Source organism: Buceros rhinoceros, unplaced genomic scaffold (assembly GCF_000710305.1).
Source record: "Buceros rhinoceros silvestris isolate BGI_N320 unplaced genomic scaffold, ASM71030v1 scaffold5565, whole genome shotgun sequence".
NCBI lineage: Eukaryota > Metazoa > Chordata > Aves > Bucerotiformes > Bucerotidae > Buceros > Buceros rhinoceros.
Genome location: NW_010413317.1, coordinates 40,141 through 48,248, shown reverse-complemented (window position 1 = coordinate 48,248; position 8,108 = coordinate 40,141).

Sequence of the window (8,108 nt, the reverse complement as noted above, 5' to 3'; positions counted from 1 at the left end):
AACAAACAAAAAAAACCCTACAAAGCCAGAACTGTTTCTCCTTCCGCTATCAGACTACGAGGAGTGGGAGAAATGCTTGAAATGTCCCAGCGCCATTAGAGGCTCTGCAGGTGTGGGGGAGGAGGTGCAGTACTAGTTCTGGCTCTGTCTGTGAGGTGACAGAGGAAAGCCCAGCGACTGTGCAGTGGAAATAAGATTCACAATGTACTGGCAGTCATGACGTAATGTAGAAACCTGTTTTACTTCATTGCAAACAAAGGGACAATATATATTGTACAATATATAATAAAAATACAGCCAATACAAGTGCCACTAATTAACAAAAAACTCTAATGTTAAGACTTAAAAATGCTCATTTGTTTTGTAATATATACACTGCAGTAATAAGCCACAATAAATACATCAAATTCCATATCATTCATAATAAATACCGAAAATATAAATACAGAGAATACAGTTAACTTGAATAAATTATTACAACATAAGTTTTAGGTTAAGTTCTGTTGAATATTATTGTAGCTTATATTACCCTTTGGCATCTTTGATGTTACAACTTGTTTACAAAAAAAGAATGGAAATTAACGTGTAGTTCATGAAGCTTAAAATTATTTCCATGTACAGATTTTAAGATGAACTTTCTTTCCCTTTGCTTCTTCAAGCAGTTCAAAAGCAGCAGTCCAATTAAATACGTTACGATCTCCGTAATTTTAGAATGCATATCATCAGTAACAGAAAATGTTATGTAATGTACTTAATATAATTATTTTTCTCAAAAATTAGTAAAGTTAGAAGTAATGTACAAATTTTAAAGAAATGGCTTCAGTTACACCACAATTCTACTATTCTCATTTGAATGGTTTACAAGTCTGAAAGATCACCAACTTACCTAAGTGCTTTTGAATCCAAGCCCTGGTGTACTATTTACCACTTGCTAACAAAAATTGCAAAGCAATTTTATATTCTCATGGGGAAATATATATATATATATATACACACAGAGATGAACCTCCTAAAAACCAGGGCTGGACTAGGCAGTGTAAATGTTACATAGTTTATAGCTGTTAAAACAATGAAAACACTTTGAGCACAGAAAATGTAGTAAGTGTTGGGTTTCTGTGTTTTTTTTACAAAATTGCTCTCTCAGCTGTAGAAGGGAACAAATCAAAATAACCAAAAGTGCCATGTTTTATGTATGTTATCATGTTTTATGTTAACAGTATGGTTGTAGTAATAATTTTATTTGTAAAAGGTTCTTACACCAGAATGCAACTGAACTTAAAAGATTGCCTTAACTTTACTAAGACAGTATTACAGGCCGAGGCGCTCAGGAATGGATTTGTAATCTACAGATTTTTACTAGTTTTGCACTGTTAAATGTCTAGCGCTTATTTTACATCAAACACTTTGTCAACGTTTCACAAACTACACTTCAGACATATTTCCATAGAAGTGCCTACAATCAGTCAATTAAAAGTAGGGCCCAGTTGTTAAGCATTGTTTACGTCAGCATTGGTCTGTGAGAACTGAAGTGGTGCTATTTGTGTAAAATGGTTTGAAAAAACAGCACGCCTGCTCCTGGCTGGTTTTGTTTCAGGAGAGCCAGCTGCCAGTGCACACAATGATGCACTCTGCTCAAGAAGCTGAGGACTCGTGCTCAGACTCACAAATGGATGGCCAGGTCTTTACAGTGATCCTCCAGTACCCCAGCAAGGTTGACCTTCACCCATAATCCAACCCAAAATTTCATTCTTAAAGAACATTATTAAAAAATTTAAGACGAAAACCCCTAAAAAATAGCTGCTATGATGTACTGTCTCCTTTGAAAATCTCAAGCTAAAATGCTAGTAAGAACAACTCCTATTTCTTCTTTGCTTTTAGTGTCTCTTGTTATCTGAGAAACGGGTTATATTAGAACATGTGCCTGGGAGCAGAGTTAACTAAAATGTGATGCTGAACATGACTTTCCAGTTGACATATCGGCAAAGAAAAGACATGGTAGCAATGCTTCTAGAGCACTGCTTCGCTTTGTCGGTTTTTTTACCCCATGTTTTTGGATAAGTCTTTTATTTAATGCCTGCCTGTAAACAACTGGTATGGGAAAATGGCGTTTCCTGTTTGTTTTAAAATATCTTAAATAACTGAATTAATATATGATCTATCATGGCCAAGCTTGTAGTGAACATGCATATACTTTTTTTTTTTTCATCCTTGCTCTTGGAATATCTTAGTTTCCTTCTTTCCTTTTTTTTAATACATATTTTGCCTTTTAGAAGAACAAATTGTCCTCACCAATCTACCTCTTGCCTTCCTCCTCCTTTTCCTCCCAATTCCCCTTTCTGTCCACCCCTCAACTCACTCCAGGGTGCAGCCACCCATGCCTCAAGACAACGGATTATCTTGATCCTTGTGTTTGTTACATCAGTGGTGTTCATTTGCATCTTCCACTATTTTTTCCTGTCCATTGAGAAAAGTAAATCCAGTGTTCATAGCTTGCTGGAAAAATGCAGTTAGAGGAGAACATGCACATGAGGCAAACTTCTTTTGACTTGGGTCTATTTGACATTCATTCATAAAATCCCTATGTAAAACACAAGTGTCATTGCTAAGATCTGAATTAAGGGAACTAAGTAAATAAATTGTTTGCCTTCTGATGAGGGTCTTGCATTTGGTTTCCCCCCTCCACCCAGCCTTGGATGAAAGACTATCGTCTCAGTGGAGGAGCAGCAGTACAGAGCATTGTGACTGCAGTTTCCCAGTCGGTGCGACCTTCTGGGTAGCAGATACCCGCCTAACTGTAAAGACTATACAGCAGTGGAGCAATGCACATTTAACTTTCCCTTTTTAAGGTCTAATTCACTTCTATTTTATAAAAGGCTGGTTCTCTTTTATTATTTATTACTTATTTTACAAAAACAATTAAAAAATCATAACAGTAGCGATGGTTTTCTTGGATTTTTATCCTATGTAGGGCTGTGCTGTATCAAGCATGTCTCTCTTTCCCCAGGAGACAATGCGGCTCTGCTACCACAGCCCTGCAGCCTGGGGGGTAGGTTTTCTTCCTGTTTCTTTGTACATATGGAGAGTCCACAGACCTCCCTCTGGGATTCCTCCCTCAGGACTCGTAGTTAGAGCCAATGGTGACTACATTTCATCACAGTTCTGATCTATCTACACGCTAACGTTAAGCAAAAAATAAAATGAACATTTTAGTGAAATACAAGATAGATAGATACCACAGAGGATACTAGAGAGTTGCCCTTGTGCTTGATTTTAGTGAAAAGTCTTACTGCACAGCAGACCTTTCGCAGACATGAAGATGAAGGGAAGGAGGAATTAAAAAGACTAAGGCTGCAAAACATACGTTTCATGAATTGGATGTTCTTAGAAAAAGTAAAATTCTTGCTATCAGCCATCAGGGTAGCAGAAAGTTCTCAAGGATGTTCTAACTTTCCACCTCAAGTGAAAACAATGCTCTGGCACATTTATTAGGAAAAAAATTAAAAGCTGCCTCTGATTTAGTAGGGGTAAGAGATAGTGAACAGGAAACACTTCTGAAGAACTCCTCAAGCATGTGTTCACTCGGACATCTCCGCAACTAAATCACACTTGTTCATCACTTCACAACGGTCACGCTTTGGATTTCACACTTCTTGAAGAAAATGGACAATTAATAATTTTTACATGGACAGTGACTGATTACAGAGAACAGCAAAATTAAGGACTATTGAAAGTTTGGAAACATTAAAAAGGCAAATGTTGAGATTTCCCATACCAAGGAATATGTTAATGAACTAGACTCTGTTTTGAAAATAACAGTAGCTTTCTACCATTTTAAAAAAATAGTAATATCAGATTTAATAGTTTAGAAATAAATTCTATAGAATATATTCTCTGAGTTAATTCTAGTTTTTCTAAGTATTTTACATCAAATGTTCCTCAACCATATTAAAGTAGACAATAGAATTACTCTTCTTTAGCCACTGCGGGAAAGCGTAACACCTCCAGACAAACACTTAAGGACTTCCCATATCACCCTCTTCTGTCCCTGTTCCTGACTGCTTCGTGAAAGTAAACAACTGTGGCACAATGAACAAGAGTTTATACAAATAAGCTGTAAAATGGGAGTTTCTTATTTAGTAAAAGCCTTTTAAAAAAAATACAGTTATCATGGGTCTGTCTTGCTTTAGCTCTGAGTGAAGGATCCCGCTTCCCTGCGGGAGCAGCCTAGGCAAGGCGATTCATCGGAGAGAATTCAGCTGGCAAAAGCTGACAACGTGCAGCGGAATAAGACTGCCTGTTGCTACCAAGTATGGTGTTGCCAGCAAACTACAAACTTGCTACTTAGCTGTTTGTTAAGCACACAACAGGTAAACACTGTATATTCAACAACGCTTTTAGTCTAAATTTCCCCATGAAATTTATGATTAAACTTTTTCCTGTTGTAGTCCAGTCCAAAAAACAGGAGAGCTTGCTATTGCTGTGTTTCACATTACTGATAAAATTTCTATTTGCTTCTGAGCTGGATTGGGCTTTTAAGGGGAAAGTGACCTAGTTTGCAGTACAAATTTAATGATGATGCCAAAAACAGATGGAAGAAAAAAAAAACCCCTCACTATTTTGCCTGTTCTATAGAATTTTTTTTATCACAGTATCTATCTCCAAGAAACCAGAGCATAGAGAATGAAGTGACACAGCAGGACAAAGGCAAAGCCAGAGAAGCCAGGTCTCCGCTGCCTGAGGTAATAGACATGTTCCGTTTTGCATACAAATGTACGTATACAGCCTTTAACAAACTAGCTGTGTTTCAGGGCAACACCTTCCTGAGCGTGAGGCAGGGAATGCTGCACCATCATCGGTTTGTTAGCACGTTCACTGGAATGCAACACCCAGACAGGAACACCCAATAGAAAGTGGACCTGTCTCAGCTGGCAGTGCCGCAATTAACACCGCCATGAAGACTACGTGCAGTTTCTGCAGAACTTAGACAAAAGGCAGGATCCACTATTAACTGACGCGGTGACAGCTCAGTGACCAGGCTGAGCCATGTTTATAGCAAGTGATAGTGACAGTGTAGTCAATAGCCTTAAAATAAATAAAAAGTAAAAAAAATTACACACCTAGAACTTTCTGATGTAAATAATGGCATACGGCTCATCAAATAAATAATTTTTTTTCCTCCAGTAAAAGGAGAGAAATATTAGACACTTCTACTGGCCTGCTTTTAGTTTTTTAAAGGCTGGTCCAGTGGGCATGATTTGCAGCACTTGGGGAGTAATTGCTATTGCTGCAATTTTTTTCCCAGGGAAGTTCTAATTTTATGTCTACTGTCAGTTAAAGCCTTATATACAAACAACTTTAACACTACCTTTTTTTTCCAAGAGAGGTAAAGTAAGTCCACATTAGAGGCAAAAAGACATCCAGTTTTAGCTGCTGTTCCAGTGATCTTATGTGTGAAAATTCTGTTTTAACAGAGGGAAATGCTTTTGTTATGACTCATTTTTTTTCTGCACTAAATATTGTGATCATAAACTATCTACCAATTTATTACCAGGCTTCTTGGGAGTGATTATCAGTAGCCAGATGTCCTGGGAAATAAAGCAGATAGGTACAACCAGTAGTAAAGCAAACGTTTCCAGAAATGCTATAGTGTTGACACAGAAGCAATACTGCTATGTATCATTTAGTAACATAACACTGTTACCATGCAGTACTACACTTACCCAAAATGAAGGACTGGTTATCAACATGAACCAACTAGGATATGGGACACATCGTATATTATTATATACTAGCCCAGAAAATAACATTAAATCACTTTCCAGCCCATAATTTAATTCCTCCTTACATGTAGAGTACTCTTTTCTGCGAAATGAAACATCAAAGGCTAATAAAGGGATGGGAATCTTGACTCTCACCTGATCTCTACAGCCTGCTCTAGATTTCACAGTTAAATTAGGCTATTGGTTTTGGTAAGAGCTGTGACTAATTTTTTTATATACTCTATTCAACCTCATATCCATGCTATAAGAGGACAGCATTTGCTAGTACAGAATTGTCTGGGGAACAGGTTTAGCCTGTACTAGAAAAAAAAAAAAAAAAATCTGGGTTTTAACTCCTCAGTACGAGTGCATCTCTGTTAGAAGGCTTGGTGATATTATTAGTATAGCTACCAGGAAATCTCCACGAATTATAAACAGACTTGACTTTATAAATTTTTGTAAGAACTAAACAAGATTTGTTTACTTTGCATCCTGAGATCATATCCTGATCACAAAACATCAGATTGGGTCAAAATTGGGAAAACAGTGTAGCACGAGTTCTTATTTAGTCACTGCCTTCTGTACCCTATCTATCCAGTACAAGCCACTGCTTGTTATGCTATGCTACAAGCTTTAGAGGGTTCAACCCTGAGGCCCCAAGGGCATGGAACATACACGTCTAAGTAGTCAGAAGTTTATGCAGATGCTAATATTAAGGGGGCCTGGGGTCTGAAGCCTGTGCCAGTAGAAATATTGAACGGCCATCTCAGTATTTTAAAGCTAGCTGAAACTTATTTTATAAAGTTAATCACTTGCTGTGCTTGCTAATATTACTGAGGATATTTTTCATGTGAAAGCATAGGGGCCGAGAAAGTAATTTCTTATTGCTCAGGAAGGGAGTGAATAATAATAACAAAATTATTTCATTTAACTTTCCCCTGAGAGAAATACCCTGGTAAAGTGTGCATGATCCTCCAACACACTCTGAGGTTAAAAAGCTGCTACTGATTCACAGCTGCTATCCCATCTCAAGTAGAATGGATTTGTGCTTTTGGTGCTGGTGTTGAGCGACGGTGCCAGATTTACACCTGCTGTTAATGCAAGGTGCCCGTATACACACAGACTTGTTAAGATTCGCCCACAGAGTATCCTGAACAGAATAATATTATTATTCTTAGAATTAGTACTTTATGAACTAACATGTTTCTCTTTAAAAATAAAGATGGGTATTTGCCGTATGGGATTGGAGCTTACCTGGCTACTCAGCCTTTCCAGAGAGCGTGCATTCTGTGACTAAGAGGAACAGAGGCTAAGGAACTGCTGAGCCAGACAACCAACAGGACTGCACTCTCCCAGGAGATGGAATCGGTTGCAAGTGTGGAATCCGGTCCCTAGAGAACTAGGACTTTACAATGCAGTTCACAGAAAACATGTAGGACCTCTTGTGGAAACAAGTAAATAAAAAACCTTCCAGCTACTACATGGAGTAAAAATATTTTGCTCATTATTTAGCCTAAAAGTGAGAAATCCCTTTGCCCAGATTTCATATAAAAACAATTAAGTCAGCTTATTTTTTACAAAAGCATATTTTAAACTTGGCAGTTTTTCTCCTGGAGTACTGTACAAGGTGTTGTAAAGAGCTTTGAACCAGAAGAGTCACTGTTACGGAGCTAAGATTTACACTGTGTTGACATGCATACTGTTAACCATCTAGATTTGACAGCTGAAAAACGAAGATGCTGATCCTTATTTTGACAAGCAAGACAGGTCTACATTTCAAACCAGAATAATAAATAAAATTTCAGTTTTAGAAGATGTTAAAAGACAAAAATGTTAAAATAGATTTTTAAATCAAAATAAGGCAGTGCAGAATTATCAGTGTAGAGAAAAGCAGGTTCCTATGCCTCCTTTTCTAGAAGAAAGCAAGGTTGGTTAATAAATTAAAGGTTGAGATACAGCGGGTATTTTAATTCCCATTTCATTTAAAAACAAAGGGAGTAGAAGGCAATGAATATCCATATGATGCACTTGCTATTTGCTTGCAAACTTTAGCAGATATAAAATTTCGAAAGCTGTTTCCTCACTGAATCTGCTGGTCCCTAATTAGACCAAATGACACTGTAAACTTGAGATACAATCGAAGTCCACAAAAGCCAGTCTGCCATTTCATAAAAACTGCTAAATATTTAGGAAATCTAGACACTTCCATATTTTTTTCCATGCTTTAAACTTTGATCAGCAAGACTGTGCTTCTATGAATTATCTACCGACATATTCATAAACTGGCTTGGGAAAAATACCCAGGTTTTGACAGACTGAACGTTACGATCTTACATACACCTCAGAGTC